The sequence below is a fragment of the Hevea brasiliensis genome, chromosome 10 (genome assembly GCF_030052815.1).
Source record: "Hevea brasiliensis isolate MT/VB/25A 57/8 chromosome 10, ASM3005281v1, whole genome shotgun sequence".
Classification (NCBI taxonomy): domain Eukaryota; kingdom Viridiplantae; phylum Streptophyta; class Magnoliopsida; order Malpighiales; family Euphorbiaceae; genus Hevea; species Hevea brasiliensis.
In genome coordinates, this window is record NC_079502.1 from 19781218 (window position 1) to 19802899 (window position 21682).

Here is a 21682-nt window from a genome sequence, read left to right on the forward strand (position 1 = left end):
ATAATGAAATACAATAGAGGAAAATACAAGAAAAACAAAGGAAAAATAAGAGCAATGAAATGTGATTAAGTTAAATGAGCCAAAAACCGTAGCGATGGGTAACTGCATCGGAAAGTTGCGGCGAGGACCGTTGACTAGCCCTAGACCGCGGAGAACCCTGGGAAATAGTTTTGGGACTTAAATAAACATCTATTGAGACATAATTGACTTAGAAAATGTCAAAGAAAAATTAATAAATTAGTACAAAGAAAAATAAAAAATTAAGAAATCGACAAAAATAGGTGTTACCGAAAAATCGAGAATACAAACCGAATAGGGACATTTTGGTCAATTGACACCCCGAGTTTCCTTTTGACCTAAATTTCCATTAAAAATAAGTGGTATTATACTTTGAAACTTTCATGAAAAATGAAATTTAAAAATGAAGTACAATTAAAAGAGAAATGGGGGATTAATTTGCAAATATGGAAACTTGGATTATTAAATGTTTAATGTGAGATATTGGAGCACTAAGTGGGATTATATAAACTATATAAAGACAGTTTTCCCACTAACACTTCATGAATCTTCTTCTTCCTCAAAAACTTCATTTGGCCGAATTTATCTTCCCCTAAGAAACCTCCATTGATGTCCCCAAACCAAGCTCCATACACCCATTTTCAAGCCATTTTCCACATAATTTCCTTCATTAAATTTAGTCTACACAGCTTAGGAAGTGTTATGGCAGAAAAAAGAAGCAAGATTGGTGAGGTTTTTGCAAGCTCTAACTAGAGGTAAGTGTCCATTTTCTTTCCTTGCTTAATTAAAACTTGTGTTGAGGTTGTGGGTAGTATTTTGGTTGAAAAATTGAAAGAATTACTTGAGTAATTATTGGGTGTAACTTTCAGTAGCCATGGAAAGGAAAGGTGAGCAGATTATTCTCAATTGTAATTATGTAATTGATGATGTTTAATGGGAATTAAGTTTGATTAAAGAAATTTGATGTATTGGTTAGTTAATTCCATGTGTTTATGTATTTGAGCAATTGATTTTGGAAGCTTGAAAGCAATTGAGGAGACATTTGCAATTGGATAATTCGGTAGCCTTATGGTGTAAATAGGAGTGTTTAATTTTCAGGGAATGGTTTGATGCATTATGGTACCAAGGATTGAAGAATATATATGTAAATGATTAGTGGGAATCATATGTGTTAATTAGGTGTGTTATGCGTATATATTATTAAATTTGGACTTTGTAATTCTGAGTTGTATTTGGTGTATGGAGAGTTTGTATATTCTGCCCAAATTGACCACAATGTGATGTGATGAATGGTTATGGTTTGGTACAAATCCAAAATAAGGTATAGGAAGTGAAATTATAACAAGTTGAATGTGCATTGGTTGGTGTATGAGAATTGTGTTTAAGGGCAGTATACATTTTAAGCCATAAGTGAATTTGTGTGACCCTAATTGGTATGAGGCCAATTGAAGGCAAAACTAGACATAAAATAGGCCAACTTTCATGTAGAAGTGTTACCCAAATTCTGCCTAGAAGTGACCTAAAAGAATGACGAAATCCGGATTAGCATAACATAGGAACCCAGAATTTGACCATATGAATAATAGCCATTCAATTGGCCATAACTCACTCAAAACATGTCCACATGACATGAAATTTATACTGTTGGAAAGCTTAGACATAGGGCTACAACTTTGGTGAAGACCACCAAGCCCAGAAATGCCAATTAGCAAGTCAAAATGATCGCCAAAGTTGGGTTACAAAAAACTGGCCGAATTGACTTTGACCTAAAAATGACCTAAACTTTGTAATATAAGTGCAACTTGACCAGCAATAGTAAAATGATCATAACTTGGTCCATAAAACTCCAAATGACATGAAATCAGTCCTAAAATTTCAATAAGACATAGATCTACAATATTGGTAGTTTGACCAAAACCCCAAAATCAAGGGAACTAGGACAATTAACTTGATTAAGTTGGCACACTAAATATGGAATTAGTACATTTGACCATAAAATCCAGAAAATTCAAATAAGCATATCTCCCACCAGAAGTGTCCAATTTAAATGAGCTATACCAATCTGGAAAGCTAAGAAAGAGACCCAAAATATTGTTTTAGACAACTTTCTCAAATTATAAATGTATAAGATCAGAATTTAAGGTCAAAGCCATTGACCTAATTGAGGACCTTGCCAATATAGGACCTTTGAGTCCAAGTTAACAATTTGTCTATAAAGAATTCTATAAGACTTGAAAAATGATAAGCAAAATTTTTTGTTGTCCTTAAGACATAGGGCAACAATACTTATGAAGAATGCTAGACCTCAATGTGATTACAAATAGTCCAAATAAATTAATAAATTCAGAACTGAAAATGCCTAAAAAGGAAACTAAAATTTAGATTTGACATAGTTATGGTTAATTGACCATAACTTGAGCTATATAACTCCAAATAGAGTGATTCAAAAAGAAAATTAAAGAAGACACAATGAGAAACAATTTAATGAAGAGAAATCTGTTAAATTTACACTGTAGCTTGGTCCAATAGACAGTAAATATTAGCCATGAAATCTAGAAAATGGCAATAAAATGCAATAAGCTTTAAAATGAAATTGGTAACATATACCAACACTTAGAGACTATAAAATGTAATAAATTGGGAACATTAAAATTGACTCACTTAGAGTGCATCAAAGATCAACATTATAGGTTGACTAATGAAATGAATTGAAGGAAATAGTACCAAGAAAATTTAGATATTTGATTTTATTATTAGAAACAATTTAACTGAGTACTGAAACACTTTAAATTGTGTGTTTCAGTTGAAAAGGATATTGAAAAGCATATGGAACATTGAGTCAAGGCCTAGAGGCGACTCAAATTAGGTCTGTACACAATACTTTTTATATTCACTGGTTTTACTATGAGTTATGAATAATTTTTTATTGTTTTGGCTTTGAGAATTTTATTTGGAAATTATTATATTGCCTACTTTGCAAATAGAAATTTTGAGATAAAATGTGATTTGTGGTTTGTATGAAATATTTAAATATTGTGATTTAGAATTATTTTTTATTCACACTTGGCATGACAATATTACTATGTTCCTCCTCCATTTATAGGGTGAGTATGACTATATTCCTCCCTCTTTGACTTGCCAGTCTGAGGTGAGTATGGATAAGTACTCATTATTTAGCTAGCCACCTCCCTCATTGATTTCGATTAGTGGGGTGAGTATGCCTTGTCGTGGTGTACAACACAGCATGTTCGGAAAATTTGTGTCATGACCTAAGTTGTGTTATTGATTGGCAACACTGTATTATTAAATTGTTTGATCAAATTTGTGTTATATGAGCTTTGAAAATTGTGACCTGAAATTATGAATTATTTCAATTGTAAATTGTCAATAAAAGTTTTATATACCGCATTTTAAATTGTTATTGTGCACCACTGAGTAAATTTTACTCAGCGATAGCTTTTTCATTGATGTCGCAGGTAAACAGACAGATAAAGTAGCAGAGTAGGTTGGTTGTGCTATACTTTTGGGACTTTGCCTGGTATTTTGAGTATACCATCTCTTTGTAATTTTTATTGTAATGTATGTGAATTGTATGTATATATTGTACTTGGTCTTGAGCAGTTATAAAATAAAGTTATAAATTATTTTGGGCTGGCAAAATGTTGCATTACAATTCTCTTATTTCAGCTTTTGAAATACTCATTTATTTTGCACTTTATCTTTGGAATTACTGAAAATAATATTGAATTGAGTTTGAACTGTGTTGAGGACACTGATTTGAGTTGAGCCATATTGGAGTTTGGGATTGAACAAATATACTGAAAGTGCTTTTTACAGGTTTTTGAAGAACTATTTTGCTCCAAATACAGACGACACTCTACCAAAATTTTTATAGAAATTATTGATACTTCAGATTTGTTATTTGATTTTACTTTACTTAAAAAAAATTTAACACCTATCAAAAGTGCTCACCACTGTAAAAAGAAATAAGAAAAGGTTTAAAATCCCTTGTAGTATATTTAATGGGTTATCAGTAGATAAAGTTTGGTAATTCATTAGGTATACTACGGGATCATGTTATGCCTTACGGAGGGGTAAGGTGTAACAGTATTGGAGTGGTTTATCGACCGGGGTTAGTTTGAACTATGTTTGCTAAGTTTTTCTTAGATTTTTAATTAATAAAATTTACTTATAAAAAATATTGATAAAGAAGCAGAAGTGAGGCCCTTAATTTCAATCCTAATAAGTGCAACTATAGAGCAACTCAAAGAGAAGATATGAATATACAGGTGTTTTAGTCTCTCAACAAGCAGATCTCTACAACAATTTAATTAAATTTGGTTCTCCAATAGTTGTTATTATTCTTAATGTTGCCCCTGTTAGAAAGGGAATCAATGTTAATATCACAGTCACTTAGCTTTCAGAATCAATGTCAAAGTTAACCCTAATAAGGACATTGTGATACAGTTGAAGAAGAAGATTGAAGAGGTTTGGGGCATTGAGATTAAGGGTATTACTCTTAGAGGCTTTTTAGGAAGATGCAAGATCATCTTCCTTTATACAAGTACTATATCAATGAGGGTTTTGATGTGCAGTTCACTAGGATTGGAGAACCTCTTAGTTTCTAATGGAAACATATAATTATCGTATACGATAATACTGCATGAACGAAGGTTCTCTCTTTTCTTTACCAGAATTTTAAATATGACATTTGAATTTAATAAAAGTAAATGTTTTGTTTGATTGATTAGAATTATGAATTATATTAGACTTATAAAGATCATTTTATTTACGTGTGATTTTGAAATGATGTATAAAATTATGCTATTTCAAAATCACTCTAAAAAATTCTTATAATAAGTAAAATGGTGTTATTTCAAACTTACTCTAAAAAGTCCTTATAATTAATAAATAAAATGATGTTAAATCTACATTTATCAATAATTTATATTAAAATTAAATTCAAATCCTTTATTTCAAATATTAGTATCCAAACATAGCATTAAAGAATTTTCAAATTATCAAAAAAGAAAAATCATAGTTATGAATTATCATGTACTTATGTGAATTAAACATAAAAAAAAGCTCTTCATTAAACCTATTGTCTATTTTATGTAATGAATTAAATTGAGTCAATGACCATCAATGAGCTTTAACTGAGTGATACTGGAGTAATTTATAGAATTTTAAGGTATTGAGTTTGAATCCAAAATTGAACCAACAAAAAGGATGAATCAATTCTTAAAGCATAATAAAAAAAATTGGATCCCTCACCCATGGATGAAATTAGAACTAGCTAAACTATTTTGGCACTTGTGCAGCCTCTGGGTGTACCTCTTTGCATTCTTCTTATTAGTATCATACTCTGCGCTATATACTGCAGAAGTTCCACAAATTTATGTGTATATTCATCAATAATCATGCTAGTTGTCTGCCTCAACTATTCAAAGTCTACGACCTTCAACTCCCTAGAGTTTTCTAGAAAAAAAGTCCAGTTGGTACTCTGTCACAAATTGAGTCCAGGTCATGCAATCAACCCTACTAGCAATATAAGCCTTATACCATTTGCCTTTTTACATTTCAAAGTAAACCTAGCCATCTGAATGGCCCTATTATCCCTAGCATCAAGTTCACCAGCTATCATCTTGACTGCCTTAACATACTCAAAAGGATCATCTCCTTCCTTGCATTTAGGTGCATCTAGCTTTAGGTAGTCTGTCATCTTTGCCTTACATCTACTACCTGATATAGCCTCTTGTTTTGTAACTGTTGGGAATATAAGGGGTGGTGGTGGAGCTTGCTCTCCTGCTGCTCCCTCTATGGGGTTTTGAGTTCCTATGGTGGTTAGAGGGTTCTGGGGGTACTGTTAAGAAGGATACATGGGGTAAAGGCTAAAATGTGGGTAGGGCATGAAAGTTGGGTATTGAGGGTAGCTCATAAACCCAGGGTTTACAAAACTTCCCTGTTGTGGATAGTTAAACACAAACCCATGTTCTTGGCCTTATAGTGGTGGGGTTACAAACTCTGACTCATCCCCTCCCTCTTCATATCTATCTTCCTCTTCTCTTCCCAAACTAGAAAACCTAAGGTCCTCCTACTATTGCTGAGAGCCATCAGAACCCCTTCATGTATCCACAGACATTCTGGGTGCACTCAAGGTCTCTCTACTAACCTTAGAAGACCTTTTAAGGCCTTTTAAGGATTTTCCCCTTCCACTTCTACTAGCTTTTTCCCTCATTATAGGGTTAGCAGGTAGTGCTCCTACACCTTCATTTTTGGCTTATGCATCAGTCAACCTTGTAGACCGTCTTGAACCTCGCATTTTCTGAAAGCAAATAATAAGTGTTGAGCATACATAAGGTTCATGTGGATTCACATGAACAAAAAGCATGTCATAAAACATAGTATAAAACATATTATAGTCATAACATGAAACATTAATACATTACAGAACATACAAGGACACAACCCTAATGGGCATGTATTTTCCTAACTATGTTGGTTGACAACTTTCTTTCCTTCTTCATTAAGACTTTCACTAACATCTAAGTCCACTCAACATACTTAGAGATCTGACACCAACTTTGTAACGACCCAACTAGAGGCCACTATTGATATTAGGGATTGAGTTAGCTTAAGGTTGCCAGAATCCATAGCAAGCCTAAAACCTATTAATCATAAGCTCATTCCATGTATATACCAAAACCTGAGCAACTCATAACCAATCACATTTAGCATTTACATTGAAACATAATTCATTTTCTTTTAAAATGATTCAAATAATACATAACTACTAAAGTGTACTCCTTTCATACATTTGTGAAACGTTAATGAGTGTGCTTATAGATTAAGGTAAATATACATGCATATCCTAACTTAAACAATAACAATACATAATACAATTCTTTACAACCAAGCACAGTATCTAACCATTATAATTTATATGTCTATTCTATAAACTCAACACACATAAAACTTGCTAAAGCTTCTCCTGTTGATAGCTCTCCTTGAAGACACCTTTATCCCTGCAATTTTGCATCTGAGGTTAAGGGAATAGGGTAAGCTTCTAAGAGCTCAGTGAGTAAACTAGCTAAACATAAATTATTCATTTCATATATATGCAATGCATTAATCACATGATTTTTTTTCACATCACAAACATTTCCCATAAGATAGACTTGTCACCAATGATTTCCCATATCCAATGTGCCTAGCTCATACATAGGCTCCTCAGAACTTCCGCTTAAATACATAACAATTCCAATGTGCTTGGCTCATACGGAGGCTCCTTATGACTTCTGCTTAAAACATTGTGATCTAGGGGCTTATTAGGCCTCACCTGGTCTTACCACATCATATCATATCATATCATATCACGCATGACCATAAACATATAACATAGTTATATAATGGGCGAAACCAGTGGGTCATCCAACATCCATCGGCAATAACAGTAATTATGCATAAATGCAACATCTTCATGTTCTAGATATATACATCTTAATAAATAATGACATGATGCATATGGATGATTATGATTTCAATTAATCAGTTTCATTTATTAGGATTAGTGTTACTCACCTCTTGTTGCCTATCAACCACCTAACATGAATGGTAGCTATCCTTGGATCCTTAGCTCCCCGAGTCCTTAAAGTTTGATCCTATAAACGTCAGACTCTAAAGAGTTATTTGGAGCTCAAAAATTCTATACACATGCTAAACATCTTATTCTTGGTCCTTTTGGATCATAAAAACAAGTTTTGAAGCCTTAGAAGATAAAGGAAAATAAGGCTAGTAGAACCAACTTCGACTGCCAAAGCATGAGACTTCGGCTTCCAAAGTCCTGAACCTTAAATGCCTTATTTGGATAGTGGCAATTGCAGCTATCGAAGTAAGGAACTTTGGCCATCGAAGTCCTATTATATTCCAGCTATCCAAGTTTAAAACTTTGGCTGTCGAAGTCCTGAACTAAGGAAAACCCCTAAAAAGCTTCAACTACTCTGGCTACCGAAACTATGGTTTTTGGTAGCCACACCTAAGAAATTCCAGAATTCTTAATTTCAATTCTGCATAATTCTTTTTGCCCAAAACTCACTCCAAACACAATTCTCCTGCTCCCAAAACCTCATATGACCCAACCAACTCAACACAAACACATACAAACAAGTAAATACTATTAAGGATGTTGCACGCATCCATCAAACAACCATCAAACTGAAAAAATACTCATTTCATTCAAGGAACACCGTTAAGGGAAACTTCCAAAAGCTAACTCATTTATCTTTAATATGGTTAAAACCCAAAATTCTATCATATATTAACACATCCTAAACTTATATTAAAACCAAAACCCAACATGCATTAAAAGATTCTCCAATCAACAACATGCAAAATCTTTCAAAAAAAAATCAAAATAGATACAAAAGCTAAAACCACTCTTTTCTTACACACAATCCATGCTTCTCAAACTCACTTATGAAAACATTCTCATTAATTATTTTGATCATTTAAAAGAAATTGGAAAAGTGAGAAATACCTTTCTCTCTTGAAAACAAGATTGAGAGAGAGGGACGAGAAAACTTCGATAATCTCTTGAATTCTTGAGCTCCCCCATGAAATCTAAGCATCCAAGCATGAAATTTTTTAAGAAAACTCAATTTAAACCTTTTTGCATTTAATAGTATAAAGAGAAAGAGAGATAGATAGACAGACACAGAGAGAGAGAGAGAGAGAGAACCAACTTTTGAAGGAAAAAAAAAACTAAAGTGGGCTATTTATACCCTTACTATTAAGGGGACTTTTTATTGCTAAAAGTTGATACCAACTATCACGAACTTAGTGATTTTAACACCAAAACTGTGAGGCACTTAGCCAATTAGATGGACTAAGTCAACCTTCACTATGTTAGCCCAAAAAGTAGAATAACATGAGTGACAAAAGTCTCTTAAGGAAGCCAAGCACACAAAAGGAACAAAGGAAGAGAATTTGGCAAAGGGGAAAATTGTAGTACTCTTGAAGTAATACTATATGAGGCTTTTGTGTACAAGTTGTAATACATTTGAAAATATGGAAGATGGATGTAAATGACTTGCCTAAGTCCCTATTTATAGGCTTCTCCACCTCCTCAACGTGTGATGGAGAATACACCTCCAAAATGGATGGCAAGGATCCGATCTCTTCCACCTCCATAGTTTGGATGGCTAGGATGAGTCTCCTTGAAAGGTGTGCACCTCCTTAGCTAGATATTTTCATGACAACTTGCATGGAGGATCTAGAGTTCCTTAGAGGCCACTCAAAGTCACCTTTCTGGAAGCTTCAATACCTTAGGGGCTACTCAAAGGCACCTTTTTAGAAGCTTTAATTCCTTAATGGCTACTCGAAGTCACCTTCCTGTAAGCTTCCCTTGAAGGTGTGGAGAGAAGGCTAGACAACTCTGGGACTTTTCACACAAGTCTCCTAGGTGCTAGCATATTCTAGGCCATTTTGGAGAGTTCCAGCTGATTCTATTTCAACTGCTCAACTAGTTGGCCCATAGGTGCTCTTATGCCACCAACCATGCTAGCCACTTGTGTTGCTTGCTCCATGCACCACCTGTCTTTCCTCCATGCCCGCAAGACTTATGTCCAACCTTACTAGCTAGTAGTTTCACGAAGAAAATTTTGGATTCTACAGGAGCTTGGGGTTGATGTGTTACATTTCCCCCACTCAATTCGACGACGCCCTTGTCACTTAGACCTCCTCTCATATCTCCCCGCATGCACCACATTGTTGCTTCAGGCTTGTCCCATTTGTGCTTTAGTAGTATCTTGCTTGTCCTCATGGCTAGGTGCACTAGGCTTTTAGTTGTTAAAAGCCAAGCTTTTGGCTGTCAGAGTCCATTATGTCCAAAAGAACATTTGAACAGTAAAAAGGACTTTAACTGCCGAAGTTCCTTCTGCTTAAAAATAATACTTAAAACCTTTTCACTCTTAAACACATCTTTAAGACATCGTATCATACGTATAAAACTTACCATTATTTCTCTTGTTCGTGAAACCTTAAATTTCACGAGAATTTCCCATCCACGAGAGGAATTCTGACGTCGAAAAGTAGTGGGTGTTACATTTATATTATAAGGTGGCTTATTCGTCTAATAGCCTAAATATTAATGGCTTTTTTTTTTTAATAAATCATATACAAGAAAAGAATTGAATTGAACTCTCACACAATTATTCAATTTTTGTCTTCATTTATATTTCTTTTAAAATGAGTTAGTTTTTATGTTAAATTTTTTTTTTTTTTGGTTTATTTAGCCCACTTGGAAACTAGTAATTAGAAAATTTTGAATTTATTTTTTTTCCAATTCTGATATTTGAAAACATAATCTCTTAATTTGGAAACTAGAATTTTACAAGAACTCAATTCAAAAGTGATTTTTTTTTTCTTTTGTCAATTCTCATATTTGAAAGCTTAATAAGCAAATAATTCAATTACTTTTAATCAAAAATTTATTTTAAAAGAAATCATTCAAAAAATAAGATGATTTTATGAAAATCAAATTAAATTTTTTTTTGTAAATATATTTTTTTTTTCCGAACGAAGTCATTAAGTAAAAGAATTCCATTCTTTTAATTTAAAAAAAAATCATTTTAAAGAAATAGAAATTGGGTTAAAAATTATATAATTATGTAAGAATTTAATTCAATTCTTTTCTTAGATATAATTTATTCTCAAAAAAGGCGTTATATTTCTAAACATGAGTATTCATAAGAAAAGAAATTAATAAAATTAAATTTTTATAAATTTTTAATCACTTGAAATAAACTCGTAAAAACCAAATAAGGAAAACCGTTAAAATTTTAGAAAGTAAAATTAAAAATGATTTGACTATAAAGCAACACAAATATGGAGGATTGGCAAAATTGGCAAGTAGTTTTCTTCTCACGTAATTTGAGGTGTCAAATGAGCTGGGTGGATGGGGTGGCATTATTTAGATTCCGAGTTATTTTGAATTTTATTCTTAAAAAAAAAACTTTATATCAACTCATTTTAAATTTTTTAAAATTATATATTAAATCATTGCATAAAATAAAATTTAAATTAATTTCAAACTAATTTATTAATTGTAAGTCATTTCATGTTAAAATGTTAAGTCTTTTAGAAAATATAATTTTTATTAATTTATTTTTTAAATAAAATTCAGATTAATTAACTCAATTGTAATGGATTGGCTTCACTCAAATAATATAAATTATCATATTAATTTTAAATTTTACGTCATTTGAAAATGAGCAATTTTAAATTTAATGCAACGCAATACAAATTAGAGATATTTCGGATCGAGTGAGTTTGAGTCAAATTAATACGTTAAATTATTTATATATAATTAAATAAATTTAAAAACTTTATCATTTTTTATATAACTTTTTTTTTTCCTCAAGTACAAACTAGGACACCATTTGGTAGCAGGGCATTACATTTGTCTAGAGAATAATAAATAGGCTGCTTTTAGTGTGACAACCAATAAGGAAAGGTGGCAGTAAATACTGAGGGAGGTTGGATTTAAGTTATATTTATACATTCCCCAGAAGCATACCCTTTTCAAATAGCCTTCAGATCCAAATTCCTTCACTATCATATCACAAACATAAGCTTTGCTCTGTTCTAGGCTTGTGCCTGCTATACTTTCTAGTGTATGCTTTCTTTTCTTTTCTCCTTCTTCTTCTCTTTTAATTCTTATTTTAATTGCTTTTCTATTAGATTATATTGATTATAACCTAATCAAATTTTATTTTCTTTTTTTTTTTGTAGCTATTAAATTGTGAGGTATGTGATTTTATTTTTAATTTTATTAGATATTTCTGTAGATGGGACTAATATTCGAGTGTTGATTTAATTCTTTTGTTTCAAAAATAATAATAAAGGAAATCTTTAGGAAGGTAATAAAACACACTAGAAGAGAATTTCTAATTGTTCATGATAACAGGAATTTGGGACTTTTTAGTAAATTACAATTTAAAAATAGAAGAAATGCATCCCATTTTAATAACAGATATGGCCTACTATGTCCATTAATTTTCAATAAATCCATTATTTATTTTTACATAATATATCAAAATAATATTCATATTATATATACTAAAATGAATCCAATTTTACTATTCTCTGTGAATAGTACAGATTTTACATTTTTAAGTTTGGCAAATTTGCAATCACTTTGTAAGTCGGTAATTATTTACAACCAGTCACTTTGTAAGAAATTAGAAAAGAAAGAAAAAGTTGATGATGAAGAAAAATGAGAAAGAAAAAGATGAAAAAGAAAATAGATAAGAAAAAAAAAGATATTGAAAGAAAAAGATGAAAAAGAAAATAGATAAGAAAAAAAAAAGATATTGAAGAAAATATATTAGAAATGAAAGGATGGTGAATAAAATAGATGAGAAAGAAAAAAAAATGACAAAGAAAATGGTAGAAAAAAGAAGAAAGAAAGAAAGAGAAAATAGAAAATGAGTAGTGGGAAAAGAAATAAATAGTAATTTATATAAGCAAATTAGCAATTGATTGTCAATTGCTAATTTTTTAGGAAAATTAGGTGAGGATTTTTGGAGAAAAATTTTGCAATCAGTTCATAATCGATTACAAAAATCAATTGTTGTTAGCAATTGATTCGCAAATCGGTTGTAAATGAAAAAAAATAAAACAAAAATTAGGCAAGAATTTTTAAGGAGAAATTTTGCAACGGATATTAGTTGCTTATGGCAACCGATTTCATTTTGTTGCAAAAATCAGATAGTATTAGCAACCGATTCACAAAATTGGTTACAAATGAAAGAAAAACAAAAAATTGAGTAAGAATTTTTGGGGGAAATATTTAGCAACCGATAATTAATTATATCGGTTGCAATTAGCAATTGATTTTAGTATGTTGCAAAAATTAGTTGCTATTTAACAACTGATTTTTGCAATCGATTGTAAATTGATTGCTAAATTTTGGAGCCAGCTAAAATAACTTTTTAATTTAGTAGCTGATTCCCTAAAAACTTTTAAATAGATTGTTAATTGCAATCAATTTTAAAATCTGTTGCTAATCATATATTCAAGATTTTTTTAATATCGATTTAACAATTAATTATAGCAAGCGATTCTTGAATCAATTGTTAAATTTTTAAAAATTAACTATTTTTACAAAAAATAAATTGAAATAACAAACTGATTGTAAAATTAATTGCTAATAACTAATAGCAACCAATTTCAGCTTATTGTAAAAATTGATTGCAAAATTGAATGATTTTTGTAGTGTGAGGAGACAGCACAGTGTTCAATATATTTTAAAATTTTTATTTTTTAATCTACCATGCAAATGATTAATAGTTAAAAATAAAAAAAAAAATCTTCTACTTTTATATTGTAATGTACCTTATTCGTGCAAGAGTAAATAGTAATGGCTTTCTTAAGAATAAATCTTATGTAAGGAAAGAATTAAATTGAATTCCTATACAATTATTCAATTTTTGCCTTGATTTATATTTCTTTAAAATGAACTCTTTTTTATGTTAAAAGACTTTTTTTCCAGCTTATTTAGCCTATTTGGAAATTAGTAATTTGAAAACTTTCAATTGATTTTTTCTTTTAATTTTCATTTTTGGAAACATAATTTCCCAAGTTGTAAACTAGAAGTTTACAAGAATTCAATTGAAAAAAGATTTTTTTTTTTTTTTTTTGGTCAATTCTCATGTTTAGAAACTCAATAAGTGAATAATTCAATTATTTTTAATTAAAATTTATTTAAAGAGAAATCTTTAGAAAACTAAGATGATTGTGTGAAAAATTAAATTTAATTATTTTTTTGAAAAAGATTTTTTTTTATCAAAGCAAGTCGACAAATAAAAGAATTTCATTCTTTTAATTTAAAAAATAAAAAAATTATTTTAAAGAAATAGAAATTAGGCTAAAAATTGTATAATTGTATGGGAATTTAATTCAATTCTTCTCTAGTATATGATTTATTTCAAAGAAAGTTATTATATTTCCAAACATGAGAATTTATAAAAAAGAAATTAATTAAAATTTCTATTTTTTTAATTTACTATATAGACGATTAATACCTAAAGATAAAAAAGATATTTTATTTTTATATTATAATGTGACTTATTCGTGTAATAGTAAATATTAATGGCTTTCTTTGGAATAAATCATATGCAAGGAAAGAATTGAATTGAATTCTCATACAATTATTCAATTTTTATCTTGTTTTATATTTCTTTAAAATGAACTCTTTTTTATTTTCAAAGAAAAATTTTCCAACTTATTTAGCCTACTTGGAAACTAGAAAATTTTGAATTGATTTTTTTTTTCAATACTCATATTTGGAAACATAATTCCCCAAGTTGGAAGCTAGAATTTTACAAGAATTCAGTTCAAAAATGATTTTGTTTTTTTATCAATTCTTATATTTAGAAATCTAATAAGTGAATAATTCAATTATTTTTAATTAAAATTTATTTAAAAAGTGAAAAATTAAATTTAATTATTTTTTTGAAAATGATTTTTTTTTTTATCAAAGCAAGTCGACAAATAAAAGAATTTCATTCTTTTAATTTAAAAAATAAAAAAATCATTTTAAAGAAATAGAAATTAGGCAAAAAAACTGTATAATTGTATGGAAATTTAATTCAATTCTTCTCTAGGATATGATTTATTCCAAAGAAAGTTATTATATTTCCAAACATGAAAATTTATAAAAAAGAAATTAATTAAAATTTCTATTTTTTTTTTAATCTACCATATAGGTGATTAATAATTAAATATAAAGAAGATCTTCTATTTTTATATTATAATGTGACTTATTTGTGTAATAGTAAATATTAATGGCTTTCTTTAGAATAGATCTTACGCAAGGAAAGAATTAAATTGAACTCTCACACAATTACTCAAATTTTTCGACTTCATTTATATTTCTTTAAAATAAACTCTTTTTTTGTTAAAGGAATTTTTTTCCCTCTCATTTAGCCTATTTGGAAACTAGTAATTTGAAAATTTTGAATTAATTTTTTATTTCAATTCTCATAATTGGAAACACAATTCCTCAAGTAAACTAAAATTTTACAGAAATATAATTCAAAATTTATTATTATTTTTTTTGTCACGTTTAGAAATGTAATAAGTGACTAATTCAATTATTTTTAATTAAAATTTGTATGAAAAGAAATCATTAAAAAAATAAAATGATTACATTAAAAATTAAATTTAATTCTGTTTTTGAAAATGATTTTTTCATCAAACCAAGTCGATAACTAAAAGAATTTCATTCTTTTAACTTAAAAAATAAAAAAGAAATCATTTTAAAGAAGTAGAAATTTGGCCAAAAGCTGTGTAATTGTATGGAAATTTAATTTAATTCTTTTCTTGCATATGATTTATTCCAAAGAAAGTCATTATATTTCCAAACATGAGAATTTATAAAAAAAAAAGAAATTAATTAAAATTTCTATTTTTTGAATTTATCATACAGATGATTAATAACTAAAGATAAAGAAGATCTTCTATTTTATATTATAATGTAACCTATTCGTGTAATAGTAAATAATAATAGTTTTCTTTGAAATAAATCTTATGCAAGAAAAGAATTAAATTAAATTCTCGCGCAATTATTTAATTTTTATCTTGATTTATATTTCTTTAAAATGAACTCTTTTTTAAATTAAAAGAATTTTTTTTCCTGCCCATTTAGCCTATTTGGAAACTACTAATTTAAAAATTTTGAGTTATTTTTCTTTTCAATTCTCATATTTGGAAACATAATTCCACAAGTTGGAAACTAGAATTTTACAAGAATTCAATTCAAAATTTATTTTTTTTTTTGGTTAATTCTCATGTTTAGAAACCTAATAGGTAAATAATTCAATTATTTTTAATTAAAATTTGTTTTAAGAGAAATCATTAAAAAAATTAAAATGATTGTGTGATAAATTAAATTTAATTCTTTTTTGAAAATGATTTTTTTATCAAGAATAAATAAAAGAATTTCATTCTTTTAACTTAAAAAATAAAAAAGAAATCATTTTAAAGAAATAGAAATTGGACTAAAAACTGTATAATTGTGTGAGAATTTAATTTAATTCTTTTAATTTACCATGCATACGATTAATAACTAAAGATAAAGAAGATCTTCTATTTTTATATTATAATGTGACTTATTAGTGTAATATTAAATAATAATGGCTTTTTTTGGAATAAATCTTATGCAAGAAAAGAATAGAATTGAATTCTCACACAATTATTCAATTTTTTTTCTTGATTTATATTTCTTTAAAATGAACTCCTTTTTATGTTAAAAGAAATTTTCTTTTCTTGCTTATTTAGCCTATTTGAAAACTAGTGATTTGAAAATTTTGAATTGATTTTTGTTTAATTCTCATATTTGGAAATGTAATTTCCCAAGTTGGAAACTAGAATTTTATATGAATTCAATTCAATTTTTTTTTAACTTAAAAAATAAAAAAGAAATCATTTTAGAGAAATAGAAATTAGGTCAAAAACTTTATAATCGTGTGGAAATTTAATTCAATTCTTTTCTTCTATATGATTTATTCCAAAAGAAGTCATTATATTTCTTCAATTCTTGGTCCCTTATCAAAGGTCTCTTAGACAAATCCCACATTGACAAAATACGGAGATGGTCTTGGGTTCAAAAAGTAATAATATATAAAATGGGGGAACTAATCACTAGAGGTGCCTTTTGGTGGAATGGCCTGGAGAATTGGAAGAACTCCAGGGTTAAGCGTGCTCACTTGAGAGAAATCTTAGGATGGGTGACCTCTTGGGAAGTTTTTCATTCTACCTATGAGACAAAACCATGAGGCTTATGGCCAAAATGAACAATTCCTCTCGTGGTTGGAGCCCGATCGTTACACATTATTTTAAATTCCGAGTTATTTTGAATTTTATTTTTTAAAAAATAAGTTTATATCAAATTATTTCAAATTATAAATTTTTTAAAATTATATATTTAATCATTGTATAAAATAAAATTTAAATTAAATTCAAACTGGTTTATAAATTATGAGTCATTTTATGTTAAAATGCTAATTTTCAAAAAAATATAATTTTTATTTATTTAATTTTGAAATAAAATTTAGATTAATTAACTCAATTTTAACGAATTAGTTTCCATGGAAACATATAAATTATTATATTAACTTTAGATTTTATGTCATTTGAAAATGAGTAATTTCAAATTTAATGCAACTCGATGCAAATTAAAAATATTTTAAATTGATTGAGTTTAAGTTAAATTAATATATTAAATTAAAATTTATCATATCTATATATAATTAAATACATTAAAAAACGTTATCATTGTATATATGTAACTAGTTTTTTTTTTTTACCTCAATTAGAAATATTTCAAAAAATTTAAGGGTTAAATTTAATTAATATAATAAATTAATTTTTATTTAATTAATGAGTAAAGAATAAATAAATTATTTCACACTTTAAGCAGAACATAATATGTACTAAAACTGGTCTAAACTAGGACACCATTAGGTAGTAGGCCCATTACATTTGTCAAGAGAATAATGAATAGCACTAAAAAAAAAAAATTTGCAACCAATTTTATTTTTGAATAAAATAGTTAATTTTTTAAAATTAAGAAAACGATTCAAGAATCGGTTATTAAATCAATTGTTATTAACAATCAATTTATAATTGGTTGCTAAATTAGTCATTAATCGATAATAGAAAAATTTTAGATATATGATTAAGAAATCAGTTGCTAAAATCTATTATTAATAGCAATCAATTTTAAATTCGGTATTAACAACAATTAATTTAGTGAATCGGTTAAAAAATTAAAAAATTATTTTAATTAACTCAAAAGTTAGCAACCGATTTTGCAATCGGTTAAAAAAATCGATTGCTAAAATTAGTTATTATTTGTAATTATTTGCAATCGATTCCTTGCTAGCAATCAATTTTTGCAACTATTACAAATTGGTTACTAAATTTTATTCTTAAAAATTTTCATTTAATTTTTTATTTTTTTTATTTATAACCGATTTGCGAATTGATTGCTTGTAGCATTTAATTTTTGTAACTTACTAAAATTAGTTACTATTAATAATCAATTTTACAACTCAATTTTTTTCTCTTAAAATTTCTGCCCAATTTTTTATTTTCTTTTTTGATTTACAACCGATTTGTAAATCGATTGTTAATAGCAACCGATTTTTAAAACTAAGTAAAATCGGTTGCTATTAGTAACCGATTTTACAACCAATTTTCTCCCCTAAAAATTTCTCGCCAACTTTTTGTTTTTTATTTTAATTTACAACTGATTTGCTAAACGGTTACTGTTAGTAACTGGTTTTTGAAATCGATTTTTTCTTGCAAAAAATTCTCACCAATTTTTTTGCTTTTTTATTTTGATTTGTAACTAATTTACCAATTAATTGGTAATAGTTTATATAAATTTCTACCCAATTTTTAAAAGAAACTAGCAACTAACAATCATTTGTTAATTCGCTTATATAAATCATTAATCATTTTCTTTTCCCACTACTCTTTTTTCTCTTTCTTCTCATTTTCTTTGTCATCTTTTAATTTTCATATATTTTATTCATCATCTTTTCCTTTCTAACATATTTTTTTCATCGTCTTTTTTTTTTCCTCTTATATTTTCTTCTTTGTAATCTTTTTTTTTTATCTATTTTTCCCATCATTTTTTTCTTTCTCATCTTTTTTTTTTAAAAGAAATTAGTAACAAACAATCGGTTACTAATTCTCTTATATAAATTACTAATCATTTTTCCCCATTACTCTTCTTTTCTCTCATTCTTTTCATTTTCTTCATCATCTTTTTGCATTCTCATATATTTTATTCATCATCTTTTCCTTTTTGACATATTTTTTTCATCTTTTTTTTTGTCGTATATTTTCTTTTTTATAATCTTTTTCTTTCTTATCTAATTTTTTATCATCTTTTTCTTTCTCACCTATTTTTTTATTTTCTTTTTTCTTTCTCACCTATTTTCTTTATTATCTTTTTCTTTATCATCTTTTTTTTTCTTCATAATATTTTTCTTTCTCATCTTTTTTATTTAATTTATTTTTCTTTGGGATAAAATAAAAATTTTTGTAGAAATTTATCTTTTATTAGTAAATTATTTGTAGTATTAATTTTTAGTAATTTTTTGTTATAATATATATATTAAATTTTTTAGTAATTTTCTTATAAATATCTTTTTATATTTATTTTTTTGTTAATATTTTTTATAATAGTTATCTTTAGTAAATTTTTTAATATTTTGTATTAATTTTTAGTACTATTTTTTCATTAATAATTTATTATTTTAGTATTTTTTTGAGAAATTTATTTATTTGAAATTTTATTTATTATTTGGAAATTTAATTTTTTTTAATTAATAAATAACTTTTTAATTGTTAAATTAGTTGCAAATAGCGATTGATTTATAAAATAGTTGTAAAATTATAAAATTAAAGGCACTAAATTATTTGTAATTGATTATATTTTAGTTGTTAAATCAGTTGCTGCTATCAATAGACAATTTTTTACCAAAGTTTTATTTTTTTAAACTTTAATTAACTTAGCAATTGATTTAAACATCATTTACTATTTACAACTAATTTGACTGTCAATTACTATTTGTAATCTGCCTTATTACAATCGGTTAAATCGATTACTAATCGATTTTAATAGATTAGCAACTGATTTGATTGGTCGCCAATTTTATTATTATTATTTTTTTAATGATAGGTTGCTTTTAGTGTGACAACCCATAAAGAAAGGTGGCAGTAAATAACAAGGGAGTTTGGATTTGAATTATATTTGTACATTTCCCAGAACATATCATTTTCAAACAGCCTTCATATCCAAATTCCTTCACCATCCTAGCACAAAAATAAGCTTCGCTCTGTTCAAGGCTTTGTGTCTGCTATACTTTCTAGTCTACGTTTTCTTCTCTTTTCTTTTTTTTTTTTAATTACTTTTCTTTTAGATTATATTAATTATAACCTAATCAAATTTCATTTTTTTTTCTTTTAATTAATTTTAAGTGCCAAGTGATTTTACAGCTATTAAATTGTCAGGTGTGTGATTTTATTTTCAATTTTCAATTTTATTTTCTAGTAGGTATAAAGAAAGCAGTGGCCCTTAAAGCACAACATTTGTCACCTAAAATAGAAAAGAAAAATTAAGCATATGTTAAGTTGATTTTTTTTTTCTTTCACCACGTGGTGTTTATATGGGTAGGGATAATTTCTTCTTTTGTTTCAAAAATAATAATAATAACAAAGGAAATCTTTAGGAAGATAATAAAACGCAAAACTTCATGTATTGTATACACTAAAAGAGAGATCTCCAATTGTTCGTGATAACAGGGATTTGGGGACTTTCTAGTAAATTGTAATTGAAAAATGGAAGAAATGCATCCCATTCTAATAGCAAATATGAGATCTCCACGCTACTGATTCTATCTATTTGTAAATAGTACAAGTTTTAAATTTATTTTTATTATTCCTGTGAACACTATATATTATTTATTTTTTCATTTTAAGAATAATGGTAATTTTATTGCTAATCATTATAAAATATAGAAAAAAAAAATAAAAAAGGACAGAATAATTTATAAATCCACAGTAACTTTGCTTGAAAAAACTAAAACACTATTTTTTATATAAAATAAAAAATTAATTTACTTATACTTACATTGCATTTATTTATCTTCTCATTATATTCTAAAACTTTTAAATTTTAATTTCTCAATTCATTAATAATATAAAAAAATTTGAATATTTCATTTTCAATTAATATAACATACATATAACTGTTAGAACGACTTTTTATTTCACAAAAAAGGAAATAGAACCTTTATTGTAAAAATGCATTCCATAAATTTCCTTAGTTAGTGATTATTAACAAGCAATTCATTAATCAGCTTCATGACTGGACATGCAAATTAATTTGTTCTTGTATTGCATATATACATTGTGTTATGCACTAACACTTAATTAATAATATTAATGGATTAATTGATAGGAGCTGTAGAAGAAGAACAAGTAATAACATTCCTAATTGATGGAGAAGCAGAAGTGAGGCCCTTAATTTCAATCCCAACAAGTGCAACTATAGAGCAACTCAAAGAGAAGATAAAAGAATATACAGGTGTTCCAATCTCTCGACAAACACTTCTCTACAACAATTTAAGATTGTTTGATTTTTGCACGATCACGCGATATAAATTTGGTTATCCAATGGTTGGTGTTATTCTTGATGTTGCTCTTGTTAGAAAGGAAATCAATGTCAATATCACAGTCACTTGCTTGGCTTTTAGAATCAATGTCAAGGTTAACCCTAATAAGGATACGGTGATACAGTTGAAGCAAAAGATTGGAGAGGTTTGGGGTATTGAGACTAAGGATATTACTCTTTGGAGGCTTTCTAGGAAGATGCAAGATCATCTTCCTTTATATAGGTACCATATCAATGAAGGTTCTGATGTGCAGTTCACTAGGACAGGAGAACCTCTTAGTTTCTAATGGAAACATATAATTATCATATGCGATAGTACTGCATGAACGAGGGTTCTCTCTTCCCTTTATCGGAATTTGAAATATGAGATTTGAATTTGGTAAAAGTATATGTTTTGTTCAGTTGATTAGAATT